The 18,058-nt window shown below is 41.4% G+C and overlaps 1 protein-coding gene and 1 long non-coding RNA gene across 2 annotated transcripts in view; one reads left to right on the top strand and one right to left on the bottom strand.

Annotated features, from left to right (window-relative positions):
• Nucleotides 1-18,058, top strand: part of CLSTN2 (calsyntenin 2) — a 642,375-nt gene that overhangs the window by 581,636 nt on the left and 42,681 nt on the right. The gene's annotated exons all lie outside the window — the stretch shown is intronic.
• Nucleotides 574-3,753, bottom strand: LOC105740134. The gene is made up of 2 exons (XR_001116147.2): nucleotides 1,607-3,753; nucleotides 574-1,120 (listed from the first exon to the last, which is right to left on the bottom strand). It is a non-coding gene; the product is annotated as an uncharacterized LOC105740134 (long non-coding RNA).

Raw genomic sequence — 18,058 nt, 5'->3', positions numbered from 1 at the left:
CCCCAAACTTAGCAGACTGATTCATAGTTCAAAGAAAGTATCTTTTTTTTTTGCCATGGAATTCCAAGCTGAGACAACCTGTTGACAAGCCTTCTCTTGAGGCCCCTGTGAAATGCAAATAGGCCTTTCTGCAGAAATCATTCTGCAAGGGGAGCAAGTGGTCCAGATGTGGCTGGAATGGGTTTGTCTTTTCTAGAGCAATGATGTGATGCTCATGGCATGACCCCACTGATGGCCTTTAATTTAATTCAGTGGCTCTGAATTCCACCAGAACAAGATTGGTCTGGGAAGCCCATGTGGTGAAAGGTCTGTACTGGGGCCCCATTATAAATGCACACTGTTCTTCTCTGCCACTCCCCCACAGATACACACACAGGCAGCCACGTGGTTGAAGGACAGTCCCGTTACCACAGAGCTGCTGGTTTACAGAGCCAGTAGCTGAGGCAGTCCCCAGTGAGCTCTGAGATGTGGGACATGCTTTCTCGCCAGCACGTGCTGTTTTTTTGTATGTGGAAACACTTACCCAATTCCATTCAAGATCAGTTCACTTCTCCAAAGGAGCAACATTTATTATTTGAATTATTTAGGGAAGGCTTATTTACCATCACTGAGATATGAGATATGTCAACAAAATTATAATTATGTTTCTCTTAAGATATCCACTGAGATTACTCTTTTATTTTTTTAAACTTGCAAGGAGGATTCTACCTCTGTTCTCCTAGAGACAGGCTGTGTTTATAGATGGCCAGCCTCGATATTCTGAGTGGCAGAATGAAAAACTAATTTTCTTCAAATACATTACTGAGTAGTTAACTGCATCTCAGCAACCTATTTGTTTAATACACTGGAGTCCTCTTCAAAGATCCTATGATTTATTCTCACCTTTGCCAAGAACTTCTTTTGAACACACACTCCCGGGGACAGGAAACAGGATTTCTGGGCTCCATCCCTGCCAATAACAAGCTGTTTTATCTTGAGCAAGTCACTGGCACTCTGAGCCACAGAAAAACTGGCCTCAGAATCTGGGAGATCCTCCCACCTACTCTTCTGCAGCTGCCCACAAATGCCGGAATCCATGGTGAGAAGAGTTATGTGTAATCACTCTCTGCTATTTATCTGCCTAGGAAAGAATGAAAGGAGAAATTAAGCACGGAAAGAAACATTTTGCACGAAAGTATTCTCTCTCTCATTCCTCCCATTAATCTTTGCTTCCCCTGGCAAGTCCTTAAGAAGCAGGGAAAGCCTTGTCAGGAGATGCCTCCCTCCTTCTGCCCATTCCTCTCTTTGCCTGAGTGCTCTAGGATCATTTCTTTTTCTCCTTTACACAGCATGAATCTTCCCCTGCCTTTCTTTCTTCACACTCCACTCTTTATGATGCTGCCCTGGACCCCCAGGGTCCTTCAAGCCCTCCCCTCACCTTCTCTTTGGGATGGTAATTTAGCACTAGGTACCCAGGATTTGATCTCCTTGTGGCTAAAAGGCTCTGTGCCCAGTAGCAGAGTAAGAGCCTGGGAGGATGGGTGGGGCTCTGCAGAACATGACCACAATTCATCCATCCACCCCCCTCCACGCTCTCATTTGTGACCAACATTAGTTGTGCACCTACCTCATACCCGGAGATGTGGAAGAGGATGTAGTTCTTATCCTTGTGGATCAAGGAGTCAAGAGCTGGGCTATAACCCATAGGAGAGCCATTAGTCACATGTGACTGTCAAGCACTTGAAATGTGGCTAGTCCAAATTGAGGTGTGCTGCTAGGGTAAAATCATGATGGATTGGAAAAAGTACAAAAACAGAATGTAAAATGTAATAATTTTTAATATTAATTACATGTCAAAATGATAAATGGCTATATTGGACTAAAGTACAGTATTAAATTCACCTGTTTCTTATTACTTTTCTAATATGGCTACTGGAAAATGTAAAATTACATGTGTGTTTTGAGTATGTGAGGGACCAGGATGGACAGAGAATGGTACAGGCTGATGCAGTCACGCTGGTCCAGATGGGGTGATGAAGAACATCAGGGGTTGAGCCTCTTCCTGGACTGGGCAGAGGGAGGGAAGAGGGCTCATGCCAAGAACCATGGAAGTATTATAACTGAGGGCCATGAGTTAAGGAAGGAATGTCAGGAGTAACACCTACTCCTTTTAGCACTTATTTACGAGGTAAGCCAGTGTTCTAAGTGTTTTACATGTATTAACTCAATCATCACAACCCCTCAAGGTAGTTACTATTGTTATCATTTCTGTTTGAGGCACAGACAGGAAATGTAACTCTCCTGAGATCACGCAGTCAGGACGTGATCAAATCAGAATTTGAACCTGAGGGGTCGGGCTCAACAGCCTCAACATGGAGCTGTGCTATGTATATATAGCCTTCCTCCAAGGTTGGAATGGGCATCCCCATGGTTTGGGGTGAGGTAGATCCACCGGTGTGCTGACAGGAGCAGGGGCAGGAGAAGGCACCTGCCCTCTACCCCTATATCACAAACCTACCCCTCGCTTCTGAGCCACAGGGTGCTGCCTTTGCTTGTTCTGTCTGCCTTGAATGCTCTGACATTCATCCTCGTCCTTTCCTTCACCATCACTTTCTGATCTCCAAAACTAGGTAAAATTCCTCTATTATGGGCTTGTATGACACCTTGTACCTCTACTCATAGGATGTCTTATAGACATAATGTTACATTTATTTACGTGAGTGTTTAATTTTCTGTCTGTCACCTAAGGGAAAGAGCTTATGTCTATATTTACTCACTTTCTGTATTCAGCACCTAACATAATGTGTGACCTAGTACCAAAAAATACCTATTTAATAAATAATCAATTCTTCCTGCAAGATAGATTTTCTACCCATCTTACAGATGAAGAAACTACACTCAGCAAGTTTAAGAAACTTGCCCCAAGTTCCAATCCCAAGTAAGTGGATAGAGCTGAAATTTCCCCTGAGCCAACTCACTTCAAAGCCACTACCTTTCAGTGGAAATCCAAATAGGTGCTGCTATCCCCAGAATGTGCATGGAAGCCAGAGACTGGTGAGGAGACCTGTGTAACATGCATTGGCCCCTCCCTAGCTAGAGTCTTATGGGGACTCACTCATATCTGATGACTTGTACCCTCCTTCCTTCTCCCCATGGGGCCCTCATCTTCTGTCCAAAACCCTCTGTGTCTGCCAGGGACTTCTCAACTCTTTTTCTTGGACAGACAGCACTGCTGAGTTTGCTAGAATTCCAAGGATTTGGCACAGACATGGCCTTATCCCCAGGAACACACTCCCAGTTTCTAAGCTGGACCCTCGTGTTCTCCTTTTCTACAAGAATCATTTCCAGGGTCGCTAGCTCTTAATGCAATCATTTGTTCATTCATTCAGTCAGTCAGTTGATCTGCCAATACATACTAATTGTTGAATGGCTATCATATCCCTTATACTTACCTTGAGAACTTTAGAGGCTTTTGCAGGAGGGGTTAGAACCGATAGGATGAGACCTCAACCCCATCCTAAAATGACTCTCTTTGAAGACAATTCCTATTTGGAGGCAAGCGATCTGCTTAGTCTTTGTGCAGTTTATTGTGTTCAGAGAGGGAACACATGAGGAGAAATATTCCCTTTCCTAATTGCCAAATTTAAGACACGTGCTTCCTGGCCTGCTCCAATATTAAACTCACTCTGTATGTGGGCACTTACAAGCCACAACAGGCAGGCTGTGCCTCTGCAGCTCTGAATCTGTGCCCAGAGCCCTGACAGACGGCAGCTGGTTCAGGAAATTCATGAGGAAAATATCCCTGGGTGAATTCTGTGGCATGTCCTGCAAGCAAAAACCTAGGAGGAGGAAGAAAGCCTGGCGGGCTTAAGAGAGGGTTTTGCTTTTTTGCCCCCTCTTTTTTTTTTGAGTGGGGGCTCACAGGTAAGAGGAGTCCTCATGCTCAAAATAAGAAGCAGGAAGAAATATGTCAGCAGAGGGAGGGAAGCTCTGAAATGGGGGTAGGAAGAATGGTGGGGCAAGAGAGAGAGTGGCATTTGCTGGAAAGTGGGAAGGGGCTGGCTACAGTCTGTTTTGTTCACTGTCACATCACCAATGCCTGGGAAGTACCTGGAACATATGTGTGAATGAATTGAGTGAATTTCACAGCATGTGTCATCTAGGATTTTTTGTTCCCTGAGATAGTCATAGGTACCTAGCAGAAGGACAAATATGGTCCAAAAATTTGGTAAACAGTCTACTCTGTTCCCCACCTTAGCATATTATAGTCTCTGAGACAGAGGTTCTCAAACTTAACCACAATGAAACCACCTGGAGGGTTTATTGAAACACAAATGGCCAAGCCCTACTCCTGGAGTTTCTGATTCCATGGGTCTGACGTGAGGCTGGAGAGTGAATTTATAGCAAGTTCCCAGCTGACACTGATGCCCTGGTTCAGAGACCACACTTTAAGAACCACTGTTCTGAGGCATCCTGCTGAAAGAAGCCTGATGGATTGTTAAATGAGGCTTTTCCAAAGCATTTTTTACTCTGGACCCCTTGTTCATGGTATATCTTGCAAGACAATCAGCATCTCAGTGGGGAAAGGAAGGCTGAAAGGGTCTGAGGTGAACGTTTCTCCGAGTAATAGTGAATGGGGGGACTCATCTCCTCCTGGCATGTCCCATTCCTCCAGGCTCCTGCAGGAGACAGCACAGGGAATGCACAACCCCCACTTCCTTGTGAGTGGATTTTCTGCCCTAAGCTCTGGCTCTCACATCAACACCGCCAGCCCTGCCTCTGTGGGGCTTTGTGGAATTTGCAAATAAGCCCCAAGCTGGGTAAGGGGAGAAGCTTTGAATTAGATAAGAGACTAATTGAAGTGGACTTTTTAATATAGATGCTCCTCAACTTATAATGGGGTTGTTTTCCAATAAACCCATCGTAAGTTGAAAATATCATAAATTGAAAATGTATTTAAATACACTTAAGCTACTGAACATCAAAGCTTAGCCTAGTCTACCTTACATGTGCTCAGAACACTTACATTAGCCTACAGTTGGGCAAATCATCTAACACAAAGCTTCCATTTTATAATAAAGTGTTAAGTATCGCATGTAATTTATTGAAAACTATATTGAAAGTCAAAAACAGAATGGTTATATTAGTACTCAAAGTACAGTTTCTACTGAATATGTATTGTTTTTGCTCCATTGTAAAGTTGAACAATTATAAGTCAGGGATCATCTGTACATGAAAACAGTGACTTGAGACACTAACAGATCTGCCAAGGTGTCATCTAGGGGTGGAAAGGGAGATCTGATTGACACTGCTTAAGGGCAGTGGTGAGAAAGAAAGAAAAAAACCCCTGCTGATTATGTATGCAAAAATCACAGCACGGTGCGAGAGTGCTAGGCACATCATCAGCGTGTAATAAAGGTATGCTTACTCTCCCCGGGGATGAGGTTAAATCCTGAGTACCAAGCAAGTCTTGATTTACATGCTCTAAGCACAAACTACAAGGATGGTTTTTCGGGATTGTTTTGGGGATTTGCCCAAATGTTGCTCAACCAAATTTCAAATGAGGGTGGTCTCTTTGACACAGGCTACCTTTCAGATTTCCTGCTCCCCTGTACTCCAGCACCCTGAGTCAGCAGTCACTTTTTGACGGGAGGCCCAGCAGGTGCTTTCTGAGCTGTCATGATTACCTTCCCGTGAAAACACACTGCACTTCCTGCTGCCAGTTTGGAAGTGCAGGCAACCTCCTGGGAAGATCTTGAATAGATTTGCAAATGAGAGTAACATCTTTGCCCTGGCATAAAGTTGATCTGGGTGCTAACCAAAGTCTCTCTTTTTTTTTCTTCAACTTTTAAGGTCAGGGGTACATGTGCGGGATGTGCAGGTTTGTTACCTAGGTGAAAATGTGCCATGGTGGTTTGCTGCACAGATCATCCCATCACCTAGGTATTAAGCTCAGTGTCTGTTAGCTATTCTTCCTGATGCTCTCCCTCCCCTGACCCCACTCCCTTCGACAGGCCCCAGTGTGTGCTGTTCCCTCACCATGTGTATCTATGTGTTCTCATCATTCAGCTCCTACTTATAAGTGAGAACATGTGGTGTTTGGTTTTTTGCTCCTGTGTTAGTTTCCTAAGGATAATGGCTTCCAACTCCATCCATATCGCTGCAAAGGACATTATCTCATTCTTTTTATGGCTACATAGTATTCCACGGTGTATATGTACCACATTTTCTTTATCTAGTCTATCATTTATGGGCATTTAGATTGATTCCATGTCTTTGCTATTGTGAATATTGCTGCAGTGAACATACGCATGCCTGTATCTTTATAATAAAATGATTCATATTCATTTGAGTATATATGCAGTAATGAAATTGCTGGGTCAAATGGTATTTCTGCCTTTAGATCTTTGAGGAATCACCACACTGTCTTCCACAATGGTTGAACTAATTTACGCTCCCACCAACAGGGTAAAGGCATTCTTTTACTCTGCAACTGTGCCAGTATCTGTTGTTCCTGGACTTTTTTTTTTTTTTTTTTTTTTTTGAGACAGAGTCTTGCTCTGTCGCCCAGCGTGGAGTGCAGTGGTGCGATCTCGGCTCACTGCAAGTTCCACCTCCTGGGTTCATGCCATTCTCCTGCCTCAGCCTCCCGAGTAGCTGGGACTAGAGGCACCTGCCACCACACCTGGCTAATTTTTTTTTTTTTAATTTTTAGTAGAGATGGGGTTTCACGATGTTAGCCAGAATGGTCTCAATCTCCTGACCTTGTAATCCGCCCACTTCTGGACTTTTTAATATTAGCCATTCTGACTGGTGTGAGATGGTATCTCATTGTGGTTTTGATTTGCATTTCTCTAATGATCAGTGATGTTGTGCTTTTTTTTTTCATATGTTTCTTGGCCACAAGTATGTCTTCTTTTGTGAAGCGTCTGTTCATGTCCTTTGCCCACTTTTTAATGTGATTTTTTTTTCTTGTATGTTTGCTTAAGTTCCTTGTAGGCTCTGGATATTACACCTTTGTCAGATGGCTAGACTACAAAAATGTTCTCCCATTCTGTAGGTTTTCTGTTCACTGTGATGAAAGTTTCTTTTGCTGTGCAGCTCTTTAGTTGAATTAGATCTCATTTGTCAATTTTTGCTTTCGTTGCAATTGCTTTTGGTGTTTTCATCATGAAGTCTTTGCCCATGCCTATGTCCTGAATGGTATTGCCTGGGTTTTCTTCTAGGGTTTTTATAGTTTTGAGTTTTATATTTAAGTCTTTAATTCATGTTGAGTTAATTTTTGCATATGGTATAAGGAAGGAGTCCAGTTTCAGTTTTCTGCATATGGCTAGCCAGTTCTCCCAGCACGATTTATTAAATAGGGAATGCTTTCCCCATTGCTTGTTTTTGTCAGGTTTGTCAAAGATCAGATGGTTGTAGGTGTGTGGTCTTATTTCTGAGTTTTCTATTCTGTTCCACTGGTCTATGTGTGTTTTGGTTACCAGCACCATTCTGTTTTGATTACTATAGTCTTGTAGTGTAGTTTGAAGTCAGACAGTGTGATGGATCCAGCTTTATTCTTTTTCTTAGGATTGCCTTGGCTATTTGGGCTCTTTTTGCTTCCATATACATTTTAAAATAGTTTTTCCAATTCTGTGAAGAATGTCAATGGTAGTTTCATGGGAATAGCATTGAATCTATAAATTACTTTGAGCAGTATGACCATTTTTAAGATATTGATTCTTCCTATTCTTGGCCATAGAATGTCTTTCCATTTGTTGGTGTCATCTCTGAATTCCTTGAGTAGTGGTTTGTAATTCTTCTTGAAGAGGTCCTTCACTTCCCTTGTTAGCTGTATTCCCAGGTATTTTATTATTTTTGTGGAAGTTGTAAATGGGAGTTCATTCATGATTTGGTTCTCTGCTTGCCTGTCGTTGGTGTATAGGAATGCTTGTGATTTTTGCACATTGATTTTGTATCCTGAGACTTTGCTGAAGTTGCTTATCAGCTTAAGATGCTTTTGAGCTAAGACGATGGGATTTTCTAGATATAGGATCATGTCATCTGCAAGCAAAGATAACTTGACTTCGTCTCTTTCTATTTGAATCTTTATTTCTTTCTCTTGCTTGATTTCCTGGCCCAAACTTCCAATATGATGTTGAATAGGAGTGGTGAGAGAGGGCATCCTTGTCTTGTGCCAGTTTTCAAGGGGAATATGTCCAGCTTTTACCCATTCAGTATGATATTAGCTGTGTGTTTGTCATAGATGGCTCTTATTATTTTGAGGTATGTTCCTTTAATACCTAGTTTATTGAGGTTTTTAACATGAAGTGATGTTAAATTTTATCAAAGGCCTTTTCTGCATCTATTGAGATAATCATGTGGTTTTTGTCTTTGGTTCTGTTTATGCGATGAATCACATTTATTACTTTGCATATGTTGAACCAAACTTGCGTCCTGGAGATGAAGCCACGTTTATCATGGTAGATAAGCTTTTAGATGTGCTGCTGTATTCAGTCTGCCAGTATTTTGTTGAGAGTTTTTGCATCAATGTTCATCAAGCATATTGACCTGAAATTTTCTTTTCTTTTTTTTGTTTTTTTGTATCTCTGCCAGATTTTGGTATCAGGATGATGCCAGCCTTATAAAATGAGTTAGGTAGGAATCCCTTCTTTTCAATTGTTTGGAATAGTTTCAGTAGGAATGGTACCAGCTCTTCTTTGTACCTCTGGTAGAATTCAGATGTAAATCTGTCTAGGCCTGGGCTTCTTTTGGTTAGTAGGCTATTTATTACTGCCTCAATTTCAGAACTTGTTATTGGTCTATTCAGGGATTCAATTTCTTCCTGGTTCAGTCTTGGGATCTAGTTTCTGTGCATACAGGAATTTATAGTATTCTCTGATGGTTGTTTGCATTTCTGTGGGGTCAGTGATGTATTCCACTTAATCATTTCTGATTGTGTCTATTTGATTCTTCTTTTTTTCTTATTAGTCAAGCTAGCAGTCCATTTCATTAATTTTTTTCAAAAGGCAGCTCCTGGATTCATTTTTTTTGAAGGGTTTTTCATGTCACTATCTCCTTCAGTTTCACTCTGATCTTGGTTCTTTCTGATTTTGAATTTTTTATATTTTTATATATTTTTTTCAATAGCTTTTTGGAGAACAGGTGGTGTTTAGTTACATGAATAAGTTCTTTAGTGGTGATTTTTGTGCACACATCATCCAAGCCGTGTACTCTGTGCCCAATATGTACTCTTTTATCTCTCACACCCCTCCCACCCCAAAGTCCATTGTGTCTTTCTTATGCCTTTGCATCCTAAAAGCTTAGCTCCCACTCATTAGTGAGAACATACGACATTTGGTTTTCCATTCTTGAGTTACTTCACTTAGAATAATGGTCTCCAATTCCATCCAGATTGCTGTGAATGCCATTATTTTGTTCCTTTTTATGGCTGAGGAGTATTCCATGGTGTGTGCATGTGCTCACATATATATATATATACATGCACACACACATATACTACAATTTCTTTATCCACTCATTGATTGATGGGCATTTGGGCTGGTCTATATTTTTGCCATTGCAAATTGTGCTGCCATAAACATGCGTTGTCCAGTATTTTTTTCATATAATGACTTCTTTTCCTCTGTGTAGATTCCCAGTAGTGGGATTGCTGGAACCAATGGTAGTTCTACTTTTAGTTCTTTGAGGGATCTCTACACTGTTTTCCATAGTGGTTGTACTAGTTTATATTCCCACCAGCAGTATAAAGGTGTTCTCTTTTCACCACATCCATGCCACCATGCCAACATCTATTTATTTTTATTTTTTTATTATGGCCATTCTTGCAGAAGTAAGGTGGAATTGCATGGTGGTTTAGATATTAGGGTGATACTAGCTTCATAGAATGATTTAGGGAGGACTCCCTCTTTCTCTATCTTTTGGAATAGTTTAAGGATGATTAGTATTAATTCTTCTTTGAAAGTCTGATAAAATTCACCTATGAGTCTATTTGGTCCTGGACTTTTTTTGTTGGCTATTATTTTTATGACCATTTCAATCTTCCTGCTTGTTATTGGTCTGTTCAGAGTTTCTGTTTCTTCCTGGTTTAATCTAGAAGTGTTGTATACTTTCAGGAACTTATTCACCTCCTCTAGGTTTCCTAGTCTGTGCACATAAAGGTGTTCAGTAGCCTTGAATGATCTTTTGTATTTCTGTGGTTTTGGTTGTAATACCTCCTGTTTCATTTCTAATGGAGCTTCTCTCTTCTTTTCTTGGTTAATCTTATTAATTGTCTATCAAGGCCGGGCGCGGTGGCTCACGCTTGTAATCCCAGCACTTTGGGAGGCCGAGGCGGGCAGATCACGAGGTCAGGCGATCAAGACCACGGTGAAACCCCGTCTCTACTAAAAATATAAAATAAATTAGCCAGGCGTGGTGGCGGGCGCCTGTAGTCCCAGCTACTCGGAGAGGCTGAGGCAGGAGAATGGCGTGAACCCGGGAGGCAGAGCTTGCAGTGAGCCGAGATTGCGCCACTGCACTCCAGCCTGGGTGACAGAGCAAGACTCCGTCTCAAAAAAAAAAAAAAAAAAAAAAAAAAATTGTCTATCAATTTTATTTTTTCCCCAAAGAATCAGCTTTTGGTTTAATTACTCTTTTTATTGTTTTTCTGTTTTGTTTGTTTCAATTTCATTTAGTCAGCTCTGATCTTTGTTATTTCTTTTCTTCTGCTGTGTCTGGGTTTGGTTTGTTCTTGTTTCCCTAGTTCCTTGAGGTGTGACCTTAGATTGTCCATTTGTGCTCTTTCAGACTTATTGATGTAGGCATTTAATGCTATGAAGTTTCCTTTAGCACTGCCTTTGCTGTATCCAAGAGGTTTCCATAGGTTGTATCACTATTATCATTCAATTCAAAATTTTTTTTAATTTTCGTCTTGATTTGATTGTTTACCCAACAACCATTCAGGAGCAGGTTATTTAATTTCTATGTATTAGAATGGTTTTGAGGGTTCCTTTTGGAGTTGATTTCCAATTTCATTGTGGTCTGAGAGAGTATTTGATATAATTTCGATTTTCTTTAATGTATTGAGACTTGTTTTGTGGCCTATCATATGGTCTATCTTGGAGAATGTTCCATGTGCCTATGAGTAGAATGTTCTGTAAATAAGTCCATTCATTCCAAAAGTACATTGTTTCTTTGTTGACTTTCTGCCTTGAGGACATGTCTACTGCTGTCGGTAGAATATTAAAGCCCCCACTATTATTGTATTGCTGTCTATCTCATTTCTTAGGTCTAGTAGTAATTGTTTTCTAAATTTCGAAGCTGCAGTGTTAAGTGCATATATATTTATGATAGTGATATTTTCCTATTAGACAAGTACTGTTATCATTATATAATGTTCCTCTTTGTCTCTTTTAACTCTGTTGCTTTAAAGTTTGTCTTTTCTGATATAAGAATAGCTACTCCTGCTCCCTGATTGTGGCCATTTGCATGGAATATATTTTTCCACCCCTTTACCTTAAGTTATGTTGAGTCCTTATGTGTTATGTGAGTTCCTTAAAGACAGCAGCTACTTGATTGGTGAATTTTTATCCATTCTGCCATTCTGTACTATTTGAGTGGAGCATTTAGGCCATTTACATTCAATGTCAGTATTGATATGTGAGATACTATTCTATTCATTCTGCTATTTGTTGCCTGAATACCTTGCTTTTTTTCATAGTTTTTTGTTTTATAGATCCTGTGAGATTTATGCTTTAAGGATGTTCTATTTTGGTTTATTTGGAGGATATGTTTCAAGATTTAGAGATCTTTTTAGAAGTTCTTATAGTGCTGGATTGGTAGTAGTGAATTCTTTTGGCATTTATTTTTTTTTTTTGTCTGAAAAAGACTGTATCTTTCCTTCATTTATGAAGCTTAGTTTTGCTGGATACAATAGTCTTGGCTGATAATTATTTTGTTGAAGAAGGCTACAGATAGGGCCCCAATCCCTTCCAGCTTGTAGGGTTTCTGGTGAGAAATCTGCTGTTAATTTGATAGGTTTTTCTTTATAGGTTACCTGATGCTTTTGCCTCACAGTTCTTAAGATTTTTTTCTTTGTCTTGACCTTAGATAGCTTGATGACTATGTGCCTAGGCAATGATCTTTTTGTGATAAATTTCCAAGGTGTTCTTCGAGCTTTTTGTATTTGGATGTCTAGATCTCTAGCAAAGCCATGGAAGTTTTCCTCAATTATTCCTTGAAATATGTTTTCCAAACTTTTAGATTTCTCCTCTTCCTGAAGAACATCAATTAATCTTAGGTTTTGTCATTTAACATAACTTCTTGGAGACTTAGTTCATTTTTGAAAAAATTCTTTCTTCTTTGACTTTGTTGCAGTGAGTTAATTCAAAAGCCTTGTCTTCAATCCCCGAAGTTCATTCTTCTACTTGTTCCATTCTACTGCTGAGACTTTCCAGTGTATTTTGCATTTCTCTGTGTCCCTCCTTTCCAAAAGTTGTGATTGTTTTTCACTTATGCTATCTATTTTACTGAAGATTTTTCCTTTCATATGTTGTATTCATTAAATTGGACTTCACTTTTCTCTGGTGCCTCCTTAATTAGCTTAATAATTTACCTTCTGAATTTTTTTTTCTGGCAATTCAGATATTTTTTCTTGGTTTGGGTCCATTGGTGATGAGCTGGTGTGATACTTTGGGTGTATTAAAGAACCTTGTTTTGTTATGTTGCCAGAATTGTTTTTCTGGTTTCCTCCTATTTGGATAGACTATGTCAGAGGGAGGATTTGGGACTCAAGGGCTGCTGTTCAGATTTTTTTGTCCCAAGGGGTACTCCCTTGATGTGGAACTTTCCCCCTTCCCCTAGGGATGTGGCTTCCTGAGAACCAAACTGCAGTGATTGTTATTTTTCTCCTGGATCTAGCCACCCAGCAGAACTACTGGGCTCCAGGCTGGTACTGGGGAGTGTCTACAGAGTCCTGTGATGTGAACCGTCTTCAGTTCTCTCAGCCATGGATACCAGTATCTGCTCTGGTGGAGGTGGGAGGGGAATCAAGTGGACTCTGTTAGGATCTTTGGTTGTGGTTTTGTCTATTGTACTAATTTTGTGTTGGTTGACTTCTAGCCAGAAGGTGGTGCTTTCAAGAGGGCTTCAGCTGTGGTGGTAGTATAGGGAGGATCAGGTGGTGGGTGAGGCCATAGAGCTCCCAAGAGATTATTTCCTTTGTCTTTGGCTACCAGGGCATGTAGAGAAAGACCATCAGGTGGTGGCAGAGTTAGGTGTGCCTGAGTGCAGACTCTCCATGGGTGGGGCTTGCTGTGGCTGCTTTGGGGGTGGGGTTGTTCCCAGGGGAATTATGACTGTCTCTGCTGTGTCATGCAGGTCACCAGGGAAGTAGGGAAAAGCCAGCACTTACAGTCCTCACCCAGCTTCCATGTAGCCCAAAAGGCCAGTCTCACTTCCACCATACTTACTTATCCGACAGCACCGAGTATATTTCCAGGCAGTGGGTGAGCTGGGCTGAGAACTAGCCCCAGGCTACCAGCCTGCCAGCTGAGAAAGCAAGCAGGACTTTCAGGACTTATGCCTTCCCACCTGTAGCAACTTCTGTTCTGTGTCTGCACTCCTGATTCACTCCCACCTCCAGAACACTTTGCATTTAGTTGAAATTGTTACAAAGTTCAGCTAGACGTTTCCTTCTTCCTGTGGTCTATTCCCATTTCCTCTGGCAGCCCTTCCCTAGAACCCCTGTGAGACAAAGTCAGAAATGGCTTCCCTGGGAACTTAGAGAGCCCCCAGGGCTCTTACCCCTACTTCTCCTACTCCTGTTTTTCACTTGGCTCTCTAAATTTGTCTCAGCTCCAGGTAAGGTGAAATCCTTCTCTGGTGATCTGGACCTTCAGGTTCCCCAGTAAGGGTGTGAATTCAGGGGCAGATGATTCCTTTTCACACTTTTACACTTTAGGAAATCACAGTTTTTCAGCTGTCTCCAGGGGCCTGCAGCAGCAATCCACTTCCTTCAAAGGGTCTGTGGATTCTCTTGGCTTTCCTGGTATGTTCCTGTGGGTAGTTCTTGGAGCAAACGTTCATGAAGTGAGCCTCCACATGTTGCTCTGTCTGTCCAAATGGGAGCTGCAAGTTAGTCCTGCCTCCTATCTGTCATTTTTATTCTGAGTCCTGATCTTTATTTCTTGTCTTCTGCTAGCTTTGGAGTTTGTTTGCTGCTGGTTCTTCTAATTGTGATATTAGGTTAACTTGATATCTTTCTAGCTTTTTGATATGGGGATTTAGTGCTATAACTTTCACTCTTCACACTGCTTTAGCTGCATCCCAGAGAGTCTGATACATTGTCTCTTTGTTCTCATTAGTTTCAAAAAAACTTCTTGATTTCTGCCTTTATTTCATTATTTACCCAGGAGTCATTCAGGAGCAGGTTGTATAATTTCCATGTGGTTGTGTGGTTTTGAGTGAAGTTTTAAATCTTGTGTTCTAATTTAATTGCACTGTGGTCTGAGAGACCATTTGCCATGATTTCATTTCTTTTGCATTCACTGAGTAGTGTTTCACTTTGATTATGTGATCAATTCTAGAAGAAGTGCCATATGGCAATGAGAAGAATGTATATTCTTGAGGTGGAGAGTTCTGTAGATAGCTATTAGGTCCACTTGATCCATAGTGGAGTTCAGGTCCTGAATATCTTTGTTAATTTTCTGTCTTGATGATCTAATATTGGTTTGTTAAAATCTCTCGCTATTATTGTGTGGAAGTCTAAGTCTCTTTGTAGTCTCTAAGAACTTGCTTTATGAATATGGTTCTCCTGTATTGAGTGCATATATATTTAGGATAGTTAGCTCTTCTTGTTGAATTGAACCCTTTACCAGTATGTAATTACCTTGTCTTTTTTATCTTTATTGGTTTAAACTAGGATTGTGACCCCTGCTTTTTTCTGTTTTCCATTTTCTTGGTAAATTTTCTTCCATTCCTTTGTTTTGAGCCTATGTGTGACTTTGCACGTGAGATGGGTCTTGGGAAGACAGCATACTGACGGGTCTTGGCTCTTTATCCAGCTTGCCATTCTGTGTCTTTAAATTGGAACATTTAGCTCACTTACATTTAAGGCTAGTATTGTGTATGAATTTTATCCTGTCATCATGATGCTAGCTAGTTATTTCACAGGCTTGTTTATGTGGTTGCTTTATAGTGTCACTGGTTTGTATACTTCAGTGTTGTTTGTAGTGGCTGGTAATGGTCTTTTCTTTTGCTATTTGGTGCTTCCTTCAGGAGCTCTTGCAAGGCTGGCCTGATGGTGACAAATTCCCTCAGCATTTGCTTGCCTGAAAAGGATCTTATTTCTCCTTCACTTATGAAGCTAACTTTTGCTGGTTCTGAAATTCTGGGTTGGAAATTCTTAAAGAATGTTGAATATTGTCCCCCAGTCTCTTCTGGCTTGTAGGGTTTCTGCTGAGACGACCACTGTTAGTCTGATGGGTTTCCCTTCTGCTAACATTATTTTTCTTTCATTTGGACCTTGGAGAATTGTATTAGTCTTTTCTCATGCTACTATAATGAACTGCCTGAGACTGGGTAATTTATAAAGGAAAGAGGTTTATTTCACTTACCATTCCACATTGCTGGGAAGCCCCCAGGAAACTTATAATCATGGTGAAAGGCAAAGGAGAAACAGGCACCTTCTTCACAGGGCATAGTCAGTGCAGGCAGGGCAAAGGCTGGATGCTTCTAAAACTATCAGATCTCATGAGACTCACTCACTATCACAAGAATAGCACAGGGGAAACAGCCCCCTGATCCAATTACCTCCACCTGGTCCCACCCTTGACATGTGGGGATTATCAGGATTATAATTCATGTATAAGAGATTTTGGGTGGGGACACAGCCAAACCATATCAAGAGTCTTGGGTTGATCTCACTGAGTATCACACTGGGGTTCTCTGCAGTTCCTGAATTTGAATGTTTGCCTATCTATCTTGCTAGGTTTGGGAAGTTCTGGATGATATCCTCAAGTATGTTTTCCAACTTGATTCCATTCTCCCTGTCCCTTTCAGGTACCCCAATCAATCATAGGTTCTGTCTCTTTACATAATCCCATACTTTTTGGAGATTCCATTCATTCCTTTTCATTTTTTTTTTTTCTATTCTTGTCTGCCTGTCTTATTTCAGAAAAGTAGTCTTCAAGCATTGAGATTCTTTTTTCCACTTGGTCTATTCTGTTATTCATACTCATGATTGCACTGTGAATGTCTCATGTTGTGTTCCTCTCTAAACTGGCTATCAGCTCCCATATTGTTTTATCATGATTTTTAGCTTCTTTGCATTTTTTTTTTTTTTGCATTGAGTTACAACATGCTCCTTTAGCTCAGCAAAGTTAATTATTACCCACCTTCTGAAGCCTACTTCTGTCAGTTCAGGCAAGCCTCAACTCAGTTCTGTGCCCTTGCTGGAGAGGTGTTGCAGTCATTTGGAGGAGATGAGGCACTCTGACTTTTTGAGTTTTCAGCGTTTTTGCATTTATTCATTCTCATCTTTGTGGGCTTTTCTACCTTCAATCTTTGAGGTTGCTGACCTTTGAATGGGGTTTTTGTTGATGTTATTTTCCATTTGTTTTTCTTTTAACAGTCAGGCTACCCTTCCACAGGGCTGCTGCAGTTTGCTGGGGTTCTGCTCCAGACCCTAGTTGCCTCAGTTTTTCCTGTACCTGGACGTATCACCAGTGAAGGCTGAGAAACAGCAGAGATGGCAGCCTGCTCCTACCTCTGGAAGCTCCATCCTGCAGTTTAGTGACCTGTTGCTAGCCAGAACTGCACCTATAGGAGGTGGCTGGAAACCCTTGTTGGGAGGCCTCACCCAGTCAGGAGGAACAGGATTAGAGACCTGCTTAAATAAGAAATCTGGCTGATTTTTGGTAGCGCAACTGTGCTGCATTGTGGGGGACCCTTCCTTGTCCAGACCCTTGGACTCTCCAGAGCCAGCAGGCTATAACAGCTGAGTTGACTGAACCACAGAAATGATGGTCACATCTCTCCCCAGGAATTTGGTCCTTCTCATGCAGATTCAAGCTTGTTACTTGTGGCTGGCTGGAATTCCAAGCCAGTGGGTCTTAACTTGTGAGGTGCCGTTGAAGTGGGGCCCGCAGAATGACACTGCTTGGCTCCCTGGATACAGCCCGCCTCCTAGGGGTATGTAGGGATTGATATTCCACCTCGCTGGGAATCCCAGGGCCAGAGTATGCAAAACTGGGTCTCTGTGTTTGCCTGAGTGGCTGCCCTGCCGGGACTCCACACACCTCTGTGAGTCAGACCCGAGACCCTGGTGGCATGGGCTAATGAAGGGATCTCCTGATCTGCAGGTTGCAAAAATCTGTGGGAGAAGCATGGTTTCCCGGGTGGGATCACTCACTGCTTCCCTTGGCTCCATGCTGTTCCCAGGTGGCTGTCGCCCCAGCCTGCTTTTCTTCATTCTCTACAGGTCGGGCTGTTTGCCTAGTCAGTCCCAATGTGAGAGTCTGGATATTTCAGTTGAAGGTGCTGAATTCAGGCATCACTTTCATTCCTCTCTGTGAGTGCCACAGACCGCAGCTGCTTTTAATTGGCCATGTTGGCCCCAGGTCCAGCCTCTTCTTACTAGTGTTTAAATTAGTGGCCTGAGGGCGTATGGCCTTGCAAGTCTTAAGAGAATCTGGTTTGCATGGTTCCAATCCTTCTGGTAAACAGCTCTCCATTTCATGAAATGAAGTTGACCCTTCAAATACGTCCTTTGGAGCAGGGGCTTTTGTAGTTCTGTCCATTGTCATCTAAACTTAACACACAATAAGGCTGTTGGAGTAAAGAATGGTTTTCTAGAATGCAAGGCACTAAAATAAGGTAACACACTCCTTACTGTAGCATGTTCGTCCACTAGAGCCCAGCCTCACCTCCAGCCACACATCTTTCAAGGATATTTGTTGGAATTTATCATTTTGTCATACAATCTCGTCATCTTCAAATTCACTAATTTTGTTCTCGGCTTTCTCATTTATATTTAACTTATTGATTTATTTTTATTTCCCTTCTGAAATTTTTATTCAGCTCTTTTTCAAACCTG

Source organism: Nomascus leucogenys, chromosome 8 (assembly GCF_006542625.1).
Source record: "Nomascus leucogenys isolate Asia chromosome 8, Asia_NLE_v1, whole genome shotgun sequence".
Taxonomy (NCBI): Eukaryota; Metazoa; Chordata; class Mammalia; order Primates; family Hylobatidae; genus Nomascus; species Nomascus leucogenys.
Note: the sequence above shows the minus strand (reverse complement) of the source record. Positions and strands in the feature narration are given on the sequence as shown.